The following is a 17,844-nucleotide window of genomic DNA, read 5'->3' as shown; positions in this document are numbered from 1 at the left end:
TTTACATGACTCTCCTTTTTTATTGTAAGCTTCAAGAAAAGAGACTGTGTGATTTTTCTTCCCTGTCTCAGGAGTATATGGTAGGTGACTGATAAATTTTATTGAACAAATTAAATTTAATAAAGGAGAGATCTAATTTGAATATGGTGTCAACATATGAAGGAAGGCATAATGAAGAAAATTGAAGAAAAATAAATAAAATAATTATAGTTTGTTTTACTTCAACTATTTGACATTTCAAATTTACTTTATAGTAATGGACATATTTGACATATTTAGGTGAAACACAATAAAACTAATAAACTAACAAATATAATTCGTGATTGTCTAACATCTTGAGCAAAATAAATCAAAATTTTATCCAATATTTGTTAATAAAATCTCTTCTACTCACAAAAGCAATATCAACATTTCTTGTAAACAAACAATATTGACAAGCATACATACACACATCTCAAATATTAACACTTTAACATATATTTATATAGTACTGCTTAATTGAATGTAATATAAAATGAACAAGAGATATATTCCCTATGTCTCTTAGTCTTGAAATTAGAGAATCATCTGTGATGCCACAGTAGACATTTCTTTTGAAATATTTTTTTATTTGTCCCTTCATATCTCTTTCTATTCTTTTTTTAATACAATTTATTTTTTTAACATATGCAATTATTTTCCGTCATTTACAATACAGTAGTTTAAATGATACTCCAAACAGAAAAGCAAAGTAAAAAATCAAAACCCCCACTTCTATTTCATGTAATTAGACTTATACAGAAATTAGAAGGTTAGGTACCAAATAGTTAATCACCTAATTTCACAGCTATCTGAAGTGGCAATTGTAATATAGCAGCTTATCTATGATACTTTCAAGAAGACCAAACCTTCATGATCTTATACATGATAAAATCATCTTAACTTTCTTCCTGGACTCCTCTGTAATGTAATCTTCAGGCTTCTGCCAAACTAATCATCATAAAATAATGCCTTTATATATGATTTCTTTCTGAATATCTCTTACTGTGGCTATCATTCATTCAAGATTTATATGTAATATATTATTTTTTCATGAGTTTTACTTTGTAGAATTTTTATTACTATGCCCATTTACTGTGACTTTATAGTACCTGTTTTAGTGGAGCATATTAAACATTTAACATACATCTTATGTATTTATCTTTTTATTTAGATCTTCCAGGAGAGTAGGGATCTTATGTTTTTCCTCTGTATATCACCAGAGCTTGGTTGTCCACATTTGGCATGGATAAATGCTTATGCTTTTCAAGAACTGTATTTTATACATAAATATCCTCTTATTCTTGCTGTACTCCTAGGTCCATAATAGCTGGTTAGAACATTTTGATTTAATACTTCATAAGTCTAACTATAGCCAATATATTTCTCATATTCAAATTAAGAAAATACTTCTCTTGCATTAAAGATCACATTAAGAGCTATGCAATTATATAACAACAACAGTAGCCAACACTTCTATAATACTTACCATCAGGTGCTGTTATAAACATTTTGCACATATAAACTCATAATTCTCACAACAGATATAAAGAATTAAGTGACTTATAAATTGGACTTAAAAATTTTTGTGCACCAGAGGACACCATCTAGAAAGTGAAAATACAACTTATAGAGTGGAAGGATATCTTTAAAGTATGTATCAGATAAGGGTTTAGTATGAGAATATATAAAGTGCTCTTACATATCAACAATAATAGCACAAATAATCCAAGATTAAATCATGGACAAAGGATTTGAATAAACTTTTCTCCAAGAAACATATAGAAATGGTGAATAAATATATCAAAAGATGCTCAACATCATTAGTCCTTAAGGAAATGCAAATGAGAACCACAATGAGATACCACTGCATATCCACTGAGATGATTATAAGAAAAAGATAGAGAAGAATTAATGTTGGTGAGGATGTGGAGAAATTGGAACTCATATATTGCTGAAAGGAATGTAAAATGGTGCTGCCACTGTGGAAATCACTTTGGTAGTTCCTCAACTAAAACAGGATAACCATAATACCTAGAAATTATACTATTGGGTATATACCTAAAAGTAATGAAAATATCTGTCTTCACATAGCCACGTACAGGAAAATTTATAACAGCATTATTCACAATAATTAAAAAGTGGAAATAATCAAAAGTCCATCAACTGAGGAATGAATAAACATTTCCATATACTGGGCCATTATTCAGCCATATAAAGGAATAAAGTACTGTTATAAGCTACAAAGTGGCTGAATTTAGAAAAAATTATTATCAGTTAAATAAGCCAGATACAATTGAGCCCACATTGTATGATCCACTTACATGAAATACCCAGAATAAGCAAATCCATAAAGGCAGAAATTAGATTAGTGGTTGCAAGAGGATCGTTGGAGGTGGCAACTTGGAGTAATGGTTAATTAGGTAAGGAATTTCTTTTTAAGGAAATGGAAATACATCCTGCAGTTATATAGTGGTGATGTTGCGAAACTTTCTTAATATACTTAAAAACACTGAATCAAACACTTTAAAAGGGCAACTTTTATATGATGTAATTATGTCTCATAAAATTTGTAAAAAATCCAAATCCCTCAGTTAGCTATTTTATATCAATGTAGAAAAAATGATGTGACATTAGTTTTGTTTGCTTGATAGACATTGAACAAAGGAAAAGTAGTTTATTGTAAGAAATCAAAAGAAAAAGTTGTCTGGAGATACTTTTTCAATAGTTTGTTTTCTATAAAATAGGCTTTATCTAACTGTAGTTTTGTTTCTAAGCTCTATGACTTTTACTTATTTTTTAAACTAGCTAATTACTTCCACCTCAACAGTAATGTGATTTTACTTTCATGAAATCTTTCTATGCTTCCTCATTATTATTATGTATTTAAAATTTCAGTCTTTTTAAAAGCAAAGTCATTTTAATAACTTTACCATTTATTTGGGAATAATGAATCTAACAAGATGGCTCAATCTCTGAATATGCAAACATGTTTATCTTCATATTCATTTTCACATTTCTTTTCAAATGAATGAATTATTCTCTAATCAGTTTAATTACTATACTTCAGTTTGAAAGAAAATTATCCATTTTCCATTCAGATAAGAACTGAGTTGTTCAATTCAGATACAGAAAATAGGTTTCTGAATATTCTGGAGAATATAACAGAGCAAATATTAGGAAATACATTGGATTTCCAATCCCTTTGCACTTTTCTCCATTATAAGAGGAGAACCTATAGATATAGGCTGCAGACTTAATGATCTTAGTCATTTAAATTTGTAGTTCTCTATAGACCTAGAAGGTATTTCTTTGTACCATAGGAAGGATTTCTGGTTTCCTTTATTTTATTTTACAACTTACAAAAGAAAACAAATACATCTATACCAAAATAACTGACCCCTGTTTTTCAAAATTATCAAAGTAATGAAAGATAAAGAACAAAAGAGGAATGGTGACATGTTGGAGAAGATGAAGCTCCAGATGAACTCTTAGAAGACAAAAAGTTAAAACTTGAAAGCTTAGTATAGAGAACAAATTGATAGTTGACAGAGGTGAGGTGGGGGAATGGTTGAAATAGGTGATGGGGATTAAAGCGTGCACTTGTCATGATGAGTACTGAGAGATATATGGAATTGATGAATCACTTTATTGTGTACCAGATACTAATATAATACTGTATGTTAACTGTAGTGGAATCAAAATAAAGACTTAATTTAAAAAACCTGAGAGTTTACTTAAAATTTAAATAAAATTGAAGGAAGTTCTATAATTTATTAATCATATTGTTCCAATGCTAATTTCCTGGATTTGATCATTTTACTATTGTTATGTAAGATCTTCATCTTAGGAGAAGTTAGATGAAGGATACATAGGACTTCTGTATGACTTTATCAGTTATCTATAATACTAAAAATTTTTTCAAAACAAAAAGGAAAACAGTAGTAACAACAGCAAGTAAAACCTCTGAAAGTTCCAGGTTGGAATCTGAGATGATTAACCCAAAACTTATTTTAGGCATTTATTCACTTTATTTACATGAACTCCACTCTAATAATGTAAGATAGATAACACTTAAAAATATATTCACATCACATAGTTCATCTTAACCATGCCTACCAGTAAATACATAGTTGTCTCTGTAATGACTAATATTAATCACAGAACTAATTAAAATAGACAATAGTCTAATGGTGGAATGTAGTTACAAGCATGGAAAAAAGAATCCCACTTTTTCCCTTTGCCTATTATGTTCTTTAATGAGCTTTATATTTCCTCTTCTGTCTCTCTGTTTCTCTCTCTCTCCTATTAATATGATTCATAGTTACTTATTCTGGAGTATTCTTCAGTAATGACAAACAATCACCCTTTGTTTGTAGGTCTTAACTAACCCGTCACCTATTGTATCTGCTCCTCCTTTTCCTTATGCTCCTCATAATTATTATAGCTTTTATTATTGTTCTTATAAGAATTGTTGAAACAAAATATATGTACTAGTGCAATAGATAATAGCAGCTGAGACCTAAAACTACAAAACATATTAAATCAACCAGTCAAGTGGGAGTTTGTAGGTAATAAAAGCAATCTAAAAGTATCACCTCAATGACAGAGATAATGAAATTATAATTGAATTAAGCTTTTAGTTATTTTTTCGTTAAGATATAAAAATGATATATTAATGTCATTCAAAACTTTTAAATGAAATATTGAAAATCAAAAATATCAGGAAAGAGAATAACACAAAATAATCAAGTAAAGTTAGTTGTAAACTTGTAAGAATGGTTCATCATTTTAACTATTAATAAATAGATCAGTAAAGGACACTATATTAACAAATTAAATGAAGAAAACCATATGGTATATCTTTAAATACTGAAAAGATATCTAATAGCATTCTGCAGCCAAATCTTAGCATGACTCTTAATAAAATTGGAATAGTAATTATGAAAAATACTATTCATGAAAAGCCAACATCAAATATTATATTTGTAGATAACTGAATTCAATTTAAATAAATTAGAAATAAATCAATGAGATTGGCAACAATGCCTATAAGACATGTTTTATAAGTTTTATTAAATATAATAAGACTAAAATAATATAAATATTAGAAAACAAGAAACTTTGTTTGTAGTTGATTTAATTGTTGAACTAGAAAAACTAAGAAATTCTGCTTTAAGGGAGCTTGGTGGCTCAGTCAGTTGAACATCTGACTTAGGCTCAGTTCATGAACTCATATGTCTCAGGGGTTTGAGCACCCCATCGGGCTCTGTGCTGACAGCTCAGAGCCTGGAGCCTGCTTCGGATTCTGTGTCTCCCTCTCTCTCTGCCCCTCCCCCACTCACACTTTTTCTCTCTCTCTCTCTCTCTCTCTCTTTCTCTCTCTCTCTCTCTCTCCCTTCTCTCAAAAATAAACATTAAAAATTAAAAAAAAAAGAAATTCCATTTTAAAAACTATCAAAATGGATTATGTACTTTAGGAAGATTTCTGGGCACAGGATAAGCAAAAAGCAAAAGGTTCTTTTCTTCACTATATTTCATAATTTATAAAATTTGAGTACATTATCCTATTTTAATTTTTTAAAAATTGTAAAATATCAAAGAGGAATATATGAATATACAAAAATCTTTTTTTGATACATTATCTTATTTTATTCAAATACCAGTCTGATCACACATGGTCCAAGAACACTCAAATAATAAACCATAAACAGACATTCCAGATTGGTTCTCAAACATTATAGCCAATGATTCCACACTTACTCATGATCTCGCTGACATAAAACCACATCACACCTCAGTGGCCACCAAACCATTCAGCAGAGCTTCCTTAATTGTGAGCTCTTTGAAGCTACCAGTTAGAGCACTCCTGATTATTTTTTTCAAGCTCTGAATAACTGCAGGAATGTCAGCAGGGGTTAGGGGAACCAGCTCAACCTTGGCATAGTGCCAAAGCGCAGCCAGTCAAGGCTTCAAGCAAGTCACAGAAGCATTCACCAGCATCAGGGCCTTCTCTGCAAGTTTAGAGACAAACTGGTCCATGGTTCCAGGATGTAAAGTTTAAAAAATTCTTTAAATTGTACAGAATGGTACCAGTACCTTAGGAATAGTGGAGTAAGGATCTCTGAAAGTCAAGTCCTCCACAAGAACAATAAAAACAGTAGTAGAAATTATTAAAACCATCTCTTCCAAAACTGTGGAAATTAACCAAATATTTACAACTATTCAAGAAGCATTTGGTCATGAAAAATGGTTAAATCTTAGAAATAACAGCAGGTTTTGCTTGCCCTATACTCATTTTCTTCTCCTCAACTCTGTGGTATCCTTAAAATCAAACAGTCTAGTAATCATAGTGCATTAACATCAGCTATTGAATAATACTATGGGGGGAAAAAGAGGCTTGGAGCACCCTAAAACCCCATCCCTAGAGAACTGTCATTATTAGACTTATCTGGCAATTACTTAGAAACCCCCACTCTCAAGGAATGTTTTATTTGACCTGACTCTGAGCTTACTGGGAACACATTTCCCTGGGGTATCAAAAGAATCAAAAACAATCAGTTATAATTGTTTAATATAATTATTTCCTGAAGGTGTAATAGCAGTTGGAGCAAACAATATTCTGACTAAAAACTTAAAAGGAAAAGTTGGCAAATAAGATGTCTATTGTGAAAAAAATTTTTTTTAATTTTAAAAAAGATGTCTATTGTGGGCTTTGAAGACATCCTACATATTCCGGGAAATTGAGGCCAAGTGCATGTGCAAGCTATGTGCATGTTCAGGAAGATCTGAGATGTCCCATCTCTCATCTATGGAGGTCCTATAGAGGCTCTACACAGCAAGCAGTGAAGGCTAAGGCAGAATTGTTAATTGCTGGCCAGAATGTTGACACCAGGCTTCAGCATGCACACAGAACACCTTGTCAAAAGCTAGAAAATGTTTTGGTTAAAAGTAGTTAAGGAAATCTCTCCGATCATTCACTGACAGCTACCCTAACCAAGCAGAGAGTTCAGTGGCTATACTTGACATAGAATACAGACTTTAAATATGTAGTCCAAGTGATTCACTAGACAAACAACCACAAAAATAAATTTTGAGTAAAGGAAGTTGATTATTATTTCTAGAATTGCCACATTATATTATATAAAGGTCCAGCTTTCTACAAAAACTATGAAACATGCACAGAAATAAATATAAATAGTCCATACACAGTAAAGTAAGCAGTCAAAAGAAAGCTTCACTGGGAAATCCTGGATATTTCATTTAATAGACAAAGGCTAAATGAATTATTATAAATTTGTTTAAAGAACTAAAGAAAACCATATCTATACATAAAGAAAAGTATGGGAACAATATCTCAATAGAGACTATAAAATATAGATAGAAACTTCATTAAAAAATCTGAAGCTTAAAAGTACAATAATTGAAATAAAAATTCACTAAAGGAGCTCTCCAGCAGATTTGAACTGACAAATGAAAGAACCAGTCATCTTACATTTAAATTTTTTTTAATGTATATTATTTTATTTTAAAGACAGAGAGACAGTGTCAGTGGGGGAGGAGCAGTGAGAGAGAGAGAGACAGAAAGACAGACAGAATTTGAAGCAGGCTACAGGCTCTGAACTGTCAGCACAGAGCTCGACTTGGAGCCCGAATTCATGAACTGGAAGATCATGACCTGAGCTGAAGTCAGACACTTAGCAGACTGAGCCACCTAGGTGCCCCTACTTTAAAAAAATAATAATAATAAGATTTGGTGCCTGGATGGCTCAGTCAGTTAAAAGTCCACCTTTGGCTCAGGTCATGATCTCACGGTGGTTTGTGGGTTGGAGCCCCAAATCGGCCTCTGTGCTGACATCTCACAGCCTGGAACCTGCATTTTTTTTTAAATGTAACCTTTATTCATTCTTGAGAGAGAAAGAGTGAGCAGCGGAGAGACAGAGAGTGGATACAAAGAATCCAAAGCAGGCTCCAAGCTGTCAGCACAAAGCCCATTGTGGGGCTCGAATCCATGAACCATGAGATTATGACTAAAGCCGAAGTTAGATGCTCAACTGACTGAGCCACCCAGGCAACCCAGAACCAGTAATCATGAGGGTTATAATTGACCTCAATTATAATTATTCATTCCAATGAACAGAAAGAAAATAAGAATTAAGAAAATTAAACAAAGCCTCAGAAACTTGTCAAGCACCATCAAGAATGCCAGCATATACATCTTGGGAGTCTCAAAAAGAGAGAAGAGAGGAATGAGGACAAAGAATATTTTTAAATAATTTAAATAATGGCTGAACATTTCCTAAGTTTAAAGTAAAATACTAAGTCCCATATCCAAAACTCTCCAAGTAAGATAAATTCAAAGGGACTCACACTTATGCATATCATAATCAAAATTCAGAACGACATACAAAGAAAGAGTATTATAAACAGCAAGAGGTAAGTAAATCACGACATAAAAGAAAATCTTGGGGCACCTGGATGACTGTAACCTGGGTGTTCAACTCAATTTTGGCTCAGGTCATGCTCTCATGGTTCGTGGGATCAGGCCGGGCAACAGGCTCTTCACAGACAGCCCAGAGCCTGCTTGGGATTCTTTCTCTCTCCTTCTCTGTTCCCCCTCCCCAAAATAAATAAATAAACTTATAAAAAACCTTATTAAAATCTATAACTGATTTCCCAACAAAAATCTTGGAGGCCAGAGGGCCATGAGCTGACATATTTAAAGTGCTGACAAAGAAACTGTTGACCAAGAATTCCATACTTAGTAAAACTATTTCAAAAATGAAGAAGAAATTAACATATTACCCAAATAAACAAAATTAGAGAGAATTTTTCGCTAGAAGATAGAGTCCTGATGATGATATAAAAAGACACTATACAGTAATTCTAATCAACCAATCTATCAATATCACTGGTTATGGTAAGTATATAGTAAAATATAAAATATAATATTAAGTGCATATTGGTTTAGAACTCTTTTGACCTATCTAATTTTTAAAAGCTGCATAAAACAATTATTAAGAAACAGAGTTGAAGGGTGCCTGGGAGGCCATCAGTTGAGCATCCAATTCTTAACTTTGGCTCAGGTCATAAATCCATAGTCATGGGATCAAGCCCCATGTCAGGTTCCTTGCTCAGCATGGAGCCTATTTAAGATTCTCTCTCTCTCTCTCTCTCTCTCTCTCTCTCTCTCTCTCTCTCTCTCTCTTTCCTTCTCCGCTATTCATGCTCTCTCTCTCTAAAAAATAAAAAATAAAAAATAAAAAATAACTGAGTTGATACATTTATAATGTATTAAGATCTAGTTCATGGGAAGTGGCATATGGGAACTGAGATACACAGGAGCAATGGGTATATACAACTGAAATTAAGATGACATTATAGTGAAGTATATGTTTTCAAGTTAAGATGTTAATTGCAATCCTCAGGGAAACTGCTAAGGAGATAACTCAAATATTTATTAAAATAACCACAAAGGAATTGAATAATATACAAGAAAATATATATTTACTACAACATAAGGAATAAAGAAACAGAAGGAAAAAACATGAGACATATAAAACACAAGTAGCAAAATAGCAGATATAAATTCTATATTATCAGTAATTAGGTTAAATGTAAATATATTAAATATTCCAATCAAAAAACAGAGCTCAGCAAAAGGGATACAAATTTAAAAACATAATGAGAGGAAATATCTGCAAATCATGTATCTCATAAGGATTTAGTATCCATAATATATAACAACATCTTCCAACTCAACAATAAAAAGTCTACAATGCAATTTTTAAAAGGGCAAAGTTTTTGAATATGGACTTCCCCAGAGAAGGCATATTTAAATGGTAGTTAAGAAATTGAACAGATGATCAACATCATTAGCCATCAGGGCAGCGCCAACGAAAATCACCATAAATTGCAACTTCATATCCACCAGGGTTGTGGATAAATAGAACAGATAATAATGAGTGTTGATAAAGATATGGTAAAATTTGAACTCCCACACATTGCTGGTGGAAATACAAAATGTTGCAGCCTATATGGGAAACAGTTTGGCAGTTCCTCAAAAAATTAAACATAGTGTTACCATATGCCTCAGCAATTCCACTCCTAGGTATATACCTAATAGAAATGAAAACAAATGTCCAGAGAAAGACTTGTTTATAGAATTGTTAAAGAATGTTTATAGCAGAATTTTTAATAAAGGCCCCAACATGGAAACAATCCAAATATCCATCAACTGAACAAAAGATAAATAATATAAGATATATCCATGAAATGCAATACTATTCAGCAATAAAAAGAAATGGAGTACTAGTACATGTTATAATATGGATGGACTTTGAAAACATTACATTAAGTGGAAGAAACCAGTCTCAAAATACCACATATTATGTGATACAATTTACATAAAATGTCCAAAGTATGCAAATAGTGACAGAAATTTAATAGTGATTCGTGGTTGGGAAGGATGAGGAGAGAGAGAAATCAGGAATGACGGCTAGTGGGTATATGGTTTCTTTTTGGAGGGATAATAATATTTTTGTAATTAGTGGTTATGGTTGAGTTATCACTTTTAAAGGCATATATTTTATAGTATGTGAATATTATCTCAATAAAGATTATTTAAATTAATAAACAAATTTTATAGAAAGACATAAAAATACCAGAACTAGTGGGAATGAATAGCATTTTCCTGCATAGGGATGCTTAATAGCGTGAACACCTCAAATTATTCCAAAATGAATACATAAATTTGCCTATTCCAAATTTTTAGCATTGAATTAAATGATAAAAAATTTAGAGGGACTAATAAAGATCATCAAATGCCAATAACATATTAAAATTAATAGTGCAATATTACTGATATAAAGCTTTCTATATTAGAAAGTACACTTACTCTTGGGGTGCCTGGGTGGTTCAATCAGTTAAGCATTGGACTCTTGATCTCATCTCAGGCCTTGTTCTCAGGGTCATGAGTTCGAGTCCCTGGAGCCTACATAACAACAACAAAAAAAAAGTAAACTAACTCTAAAGTCATATGGATAAGAAAATAAAAATATTTCTAAGGCATAATAGTATAAGTAGATCTAAGATATAAATTAAAATGTGACAGAATTGGCACTTTAAATCAGGTGATAATGCATAATTTATTTAATAAATGGTGTTGGAAAAATTGACTATTCCTTTGAGAAAGAACGTCTATTACCTTACATAATAAAAAATAAATTCCAGATGGAGTAAAGATCTAAAAATCACAAGTAAGGGTGCCTGAGTCGTTCAGTCAGTTAAGCATCTGACTCTTAATTTTGGCTCAGGTCATGATCTCACAGTCATGAAATCAAGCCCCAAGTTGGGCTCCACACTGAAGTTGGGGCCTGCTTGGGATTCTCTCTTCATCTCTCTTTGCCCCACTCTCGCTTACACACAAACTCTCTCTCTGTCTCTCTCAAATAAATAAATAAATACAACAAGTAAAATAATAAAAGCATCTTGCAAAACATAGGAAATACATTACTACAAAGTAGTAAATACGTTCCTAAGACAGGAAAATAGAAGCTATTTAGAACCTGATTTATAAATTCAATTACCTAATTGTTTGACAAAAAGATATCATAAACAAAATCAAATAAGTAAAGACTATGGGTAGTCTTTCCAGATAAAATACAGGAAACCCATTAAATTTAAATTTCTGATAAACAGTTTTTTAAATTATGTCTCAAATATTTTCTAAATTTTCTGATTCTAACTATGGGATAACTAGTTAGCAAAAAAAACCCCATGTGCTTAATAAGGAAAAGACAAGGGCTTCCTGGGTGGCTCAATCAGTTAAGAGTCCAATTTCAGCTCAGGTCATGATCTTGCGGCTCCTGAGTTCGAGCCCCATATCCAGCTCTCTGCTGTCAGCACAGAGCTAGCTTCAGATCCTCTGTCTTCCTCTCTCTGTTTCTACCTCACTCACACACTCTGTCTCTCCCAGAAATAACATTTTAAAAGTATAGAAGACCATAAATAAAAAGCTTTAAGAAATCAATCCTATTCTCACATTACCAGCCTTACTACTTAGTCTTTCTTTCGTTTTTCTCATGATTATCACAATAACTCTAAATAATGTGCATATACCCCTATTCTTTACATTTTCATTTAAAGAATATTTATTTAAATATAAAGAGTTGAGTTCAATCAGAGCACCTTTTTGTCCAGTCTTTGTAATATATGTTAGTACATTTTGCTTTTAATAATTCTTTTATTGTTTATCTTTAGAAAGCCTTATTTCTTCATTTATTGATTTTATATTTTTAATGTTTAATTTACTTTGATAGAGAGAGAAAGAGCAAAAGCAGGGGAGAGGCAGAGAGAGAGGGAGAGAGAGAATCCTAAGCAGGCTCCACACCTAATAGTGCAGAGCCTGATGTGGGCCTTGATCTCATGAACTATGAGATCATCATCTGAGCAGAAATCAAGTCAGAGGCTTAACTGACTGAGACACCCAACCACCTCCATTTATTGATTTTAAATTATAGTCATTTCCTCCCCCACTAAGTCAGGGAGAAAATTAACATGACCTTTTCTTTTTACATTGACAAGATGTATAACATAAATTCTGTATTTTAAATGAATTAAAATATATTTACAGGTTATTAAGGTTATATAACTATGTCCTTAATACTTTTGAATATTATATGTGTTTAATAATTTTAATATTATAATTATGTATATATTTTCACTGTAGAGCCAAATAGCATGACTAGATCTAGAAAAAATGATATAGTTTCTTGAAGGAAGATGCTTCAACTATCAAAGTCTAATGCATTCTTCTACTTTACGCTCCATTTAATACTCAAAATCCTGACACATTTTAGATTGCTTCATATTTGGATCATTACATCCTTATAGAGTTTCTTGTTTTCCTGTCATAAAGAGTCAGGGTGTTTTATTTTTTTGGTTGTTGACATAAGAAATGTATGCCTTATTTGCCTATGACTAAGATTATCCGACTTCTTAAAGCATGCAAGGCCAAAAACTCATTATTGATGTTTTAAAAAATCCTACTTAAAGTGAAAATACTGAAAACAAGAACCGAAATTTTACAGTTATGAAAATAGTGGAAAGTAAAGGTGATTTTATTGAGAACATGGCTGGAAAAAATTAAAATATACATTTATTTAATCTTATATTTAATAACATTTATGTTCTAATTAAAACTACACATTAAAAAATAAACTACTCATTAATATCTTAGAATAAACAATAAAAGTAAGAAGTATTGGTGTTTAAGAAGGGAACTGTGGATCTATTTTCCCAATAAACTATAAGATAATATTCTACTTATTCCTTATTTTCCATTTAAATTTTACAGCATGAAAATAAGGTAATTTTTGCAAAAGTATTTAAAAGGTTCATTTCCTTTCAAAAGGATTTCCCGAATATTTTGATATATAAATTATCTTATTGTGAAACACTACAATGTTTTTCTCTCCCTTCAATTTGTAAGCCTAATTCTACTACATATTCTACTAAACATTCATTTAACAATAGCTCTGTTGCATGATTCTTACTGTTTGCCAATAAAACTTTGATCATCTATGTGATATCTAATATTTTTGCAATTCATTTTACATTCAATTTAAATTCTATTCTCACACATCACTTAAAGTTAAATTTCTCTTGCTTTCTGACTACTTTTCTTATAGCCACCTGTTCTTATTTTATGAATGTGGAATGTTTTTGATTCTCTCAAGAATATTAACTAGAATAATTTTTAAAAGTTATTTTCTTCCAAATTTTCCCTGGTTCTTCCAGGAAGAGTTGTCTTTCCCTTTATGCTTCCAGTTTTTCTCAAATACCAGATGACACTTGGTTTTCTATTTATACATACAAATGAAGCACTACATGGATTATTATAAGGGGCTACAAGGGAATTATTCTCTCATTATTAAGGTCTTTTTATTTCATGGGTCTCTTGAAAGTCAGATCTAACATCAAACTACTAGGTTATATTCTAGTGTTTATGGCAGAAAACAGGAACACAGTGACTCTTCAGTGTATCAAAATGAAGATGGCTCTTCTGTGAGGTATCAGCTACCATCACAATAGTACTAACCCCTTTCTGGCAGATCCACACTTTTTTTTAGACAACAGATAAATGCCAGTATAGGGGTGTTGCTGATCCACACAGATATTCTATAGTTTCTATCAATTCCAAAAAAGGATATCCATCAATAATTCTATGTATGAATTTACATGTATTTGTATTAATTTAATAATGTATTTAATATATAAAATATATATTATATATTTCTAAATCACAGAGACAACTGTCAATCTACCCATAAAATATTGAGAAGCATAACATATTTCTTATTTTTTTAAACGTTAATGTATTTATTTGGGGGGTGAGGGGCAGAGAGAGAGGGAGAGAGAGAATCTTAAGCAGGCTCCACACCCAGAACAGAGCCCCATGTGGGTCTCGATCCCATGACCCTGAGATCATGACCTGAGCCAAAATCAAGAGTTGGACGCTTAATCAACTGAGTCACCCAAGTGCCCCTGTATTTCTTATTTTTTATAGAAAATAAGTAGAAATGGACACTAATTTTTTATGTGTACCACAGAGAATCATCTTGTGCTCTTCCTTACATGAGCACACACAACCTTGGAGACAACTGTGATAGACTGTCAATCATGTTGGTTTATAATTTAATTCCCATTCCACCTCTCTACTGAAAGCAATTCTAACCTCTCCTTAAGCATTCTGTTCATGCCCTGATCTGTGGCTCCTGCCATTGTAGATTATCCATCAATATGGTCTCACCTTTCTTCCATCTTCCAAAATATGTGTCAAAACTCTGGTCTTCTGATGCCTTTCTCATTTCCACTGAATTTACAGGTTTACTATTTTTAGTATTTCATTACTATCCCCTCGGGAGATTTTCATCAAAAGGGGCTAGAAATGTGTATTACCTGTCATCTTGAACCAGAAATCCTATCAACTATTTTAATTCTTCTCAGATTATAGAGCTCCATTATATAGTTAGACTATGGACATCCGTCAATCTACCCGAAGGGAAAATCATTTTTGTATCTATTAATATTGGCATCAATCCCAAGCACACACTCTGAATAGAATCGGTAGGCCAAGTCTCCAAGTTATGATTCATTTGATTTTAAATAGATTATCAATGCTGAACGCAAGTAATATTAAGACAAATGCATGATATTAGGAAATTCTGTGGGACAGAAATAGCTTTGGTTGCAGCCCCATAATGACAAGCTTTCCTTTTAATGTTCAGGGCCTGCTGTGCCAGTAGTACTTTTAACAAAATACATTTGCTTTGGGCTTTCTGACATGGCTTCACACTGAGATAAACACAATTAACAAGATCTATTTAAATCCTGGCTCTCTGGTAATTGTTTACTAATGGGATTTTAAGTTTTTATTTCAAAATTTTTCAATCAGGGTTTTCATTTGCTGTGTGTTTTCGTTTTTAACACCTGATTGCTGTTATCTGTTTGATCCATCTCTCAATGGCAAGAAGACAATCTCTACCCTCATAAAATGATCAAAGAATCACCTTTCCTAAACTTTTTGTAGTGGGGCAATTATGGAAAAGAAATCTTACTTGCAATAGGCTTTGGAGGTCAATGGATTCATAAATAAGTTTAATATTCAAACAAATCATTTATTTTTGCTCTTCCTTAGTAAGTGGCAGCACTATATGCTTTTTTAGTCTGATTTTAAACCATGCTATCAGGTACCACCACGAACCCACAGAACATAGCACACCATATTACCTACCATAGAAGTGACACAGGAAAGTGGTACAAACATTGGTTTTTAAATACAGTTGAATCTTAGTTCTACCACTTGTAAGCTGTGTGACTTTCAGCAAGGCTTAACCTCTACGAATTTGAATTTTCTCATATGTAAAATGAGGATTATAACTATCCCAGAAATTGGTGCTTAAATAACATATATAGAGTAATACAATTCTTGGAAAACAGTAACAAAATTCCTGTTCAAATATATTTAAATTTACTTTTTAATTTATCCTTTAAGTGGTATACTTATTTCTCCAAACAAACAAACAAACAAAAAAATTAAGCCATGCCACCATGAAGAGTTTACAGGCACTCAGGGTTTTTCCTATTGTTTTAAATTTTAAGATTTTGAAAGTTTGGATTTCTAGAGGTCATCTGGGGAAATAAATAGCTACCGTATATCTTTTTGGGAGCCAGAGGAAAAAGAAATAAATGTTAATAAAATAGCATTAGATAAACATAATGCTTACATCAGGCACAGACATACTAGCTGTATTCTGAGGAAGCCCAGAGAATAAGCATGTCAAATAGTTCAAGGAGCCAACAAGAAGAAGATATCAAAAAATACAGATTCCCTAGCCCCATCCCAAAAATAGTCAAACAGCATATTAGAGATTCAGAAGCAGACACATATATTTTTAAAAATCTCCAGATTATTTTGATGAGTAGCTTGTGGAAGCCATTGAAATAAGGATGCACTAGTTAGAATCTCTACATTGTAGCTCTATCAAATCAGATTGTCAGAGTGCTACATATGTAAATAATACTAATATAATTCCCATGGAAATGCCTCAGTAAATATGCAGTTTCACATTTTCCCACTACCCTTATCCATGTTCATTATTGAAAAGCATATAAAGACTGTCCTTGTGCTTTTCTTTTGTAAAATTATCCAAGACAATATTTTGCTGCTTGATATTTCTTATATGAAAGATCACATCAATACTTTATCCCAAAGATGAAAGCTTAGACAGGCAGTTTGTCTTTCCCTAAAAATCTGTATTGCTTCTTTTTATTAGAAAACGAGAGTTAGCTCATAATTTTTCCTTTCTTTACTTTGACTGCCAGGAAGCTAAATATATTTTTCCCACCTCCACACCAACCTCTGTCTGTTATAGATTGTTACCTATTTTGCCTTGCTGTAATGATTAAAAGCCAGCCAAAATGTTTTGGGAGAGGGGGCGGATATGGCAGAATTAAAAACACAAATGTAATTGTTTGGTACTCCTAACCATCACAGATCTCAGCAGCTAAATTTTGCAGCATAAAATCATGCCCTGGTGTTGACTTGTTAAATGCTTTACTCATCTTTCCACATTGGCTACTTTATAAACAGATGCCCTAATAACATCTTCTGTAATTTAGAATTTCTGATACTAGAATCTTGTAGGACAACACTAACATATTTAGCTGATTCCTATTCTTTTTGCTCTAAAAGCTTTCTTATAAGCAAATTGTTATTTTAAAAGAGTTTTAAGAGTTAAAAGAATTGAGTTGAATATATTATGGTGTTAGCAAGTGTGCAATAAGAAGACTTTGGGAAATGGTGTAAAACTCAAGAAGAAATCATTGTATGTTGAGTACTTTTGCACGTGGAATCACGGGGAATCATTTAATCTTGCTCTATATCCAAGACTCCTTGAATACCATGAGAAGAGTAAACGTGATGTGATTTGACAGCTTAGGCCATGCCTACTTATTGCATTACACTTTCAAAATGCCAGTGCTGCTCAACCACTGCCTGATGCCTCTTCCTGTCCTCTTCTCTCTTCTCTCACCTTCCTTCCCCTTTCCTATTCCTCCCCCGCCCACTTTTTCTCCTTTCCCCCATCATCATTTCTCCCTTATCACTTTCTCATTCCTGTCCATTCTGATTTTCTTTTCCTTTATACACCACAGTGAAATTTACATGCCTTAATTGGGCTCAGTAGGAGCTTAAGGATAAAGTGGTTCCTGACTCTAATTCTAAAAGGAGAACTGCAATTTGAAAGTAAGCTTTCTCAGAGA

At 32.4% G+C, this 17,844-nt stretch overlaps 1 pseudogene; it reads right to left on the bottom strand.

Annotated features, from left to right (window-relative positions):
- Positions 1 to 5,749: 5,749 nt before the first annotated feature.
- On the bottom strand, positions 5,750 to 6,060 carry LOC115283273 (annotated as a pseudogene).
- Between the last annotated feature and the right edge of the window lie 11,784 nt (positions 6,061 to 17,844).

Source organism: Suricata suricatta, chromosome X, assembly GCF_006229205.1.
Source record: "Suricata suricatta isolate VVHF042 chromosome X, meerkat_22Aug2017_6uvM2_HiC, whole genome shotgun sequence".
In the NCBI taxonomy this organism is placed as follows: Eukaryota; Metazoa; Chordata; class Mammalia; order Carnivora; family Herpestidae; genus Suricata; species Suricata suricatta.
This window is presented reverse-complemented; position numbering and strand designations above follow the sequence as displayed.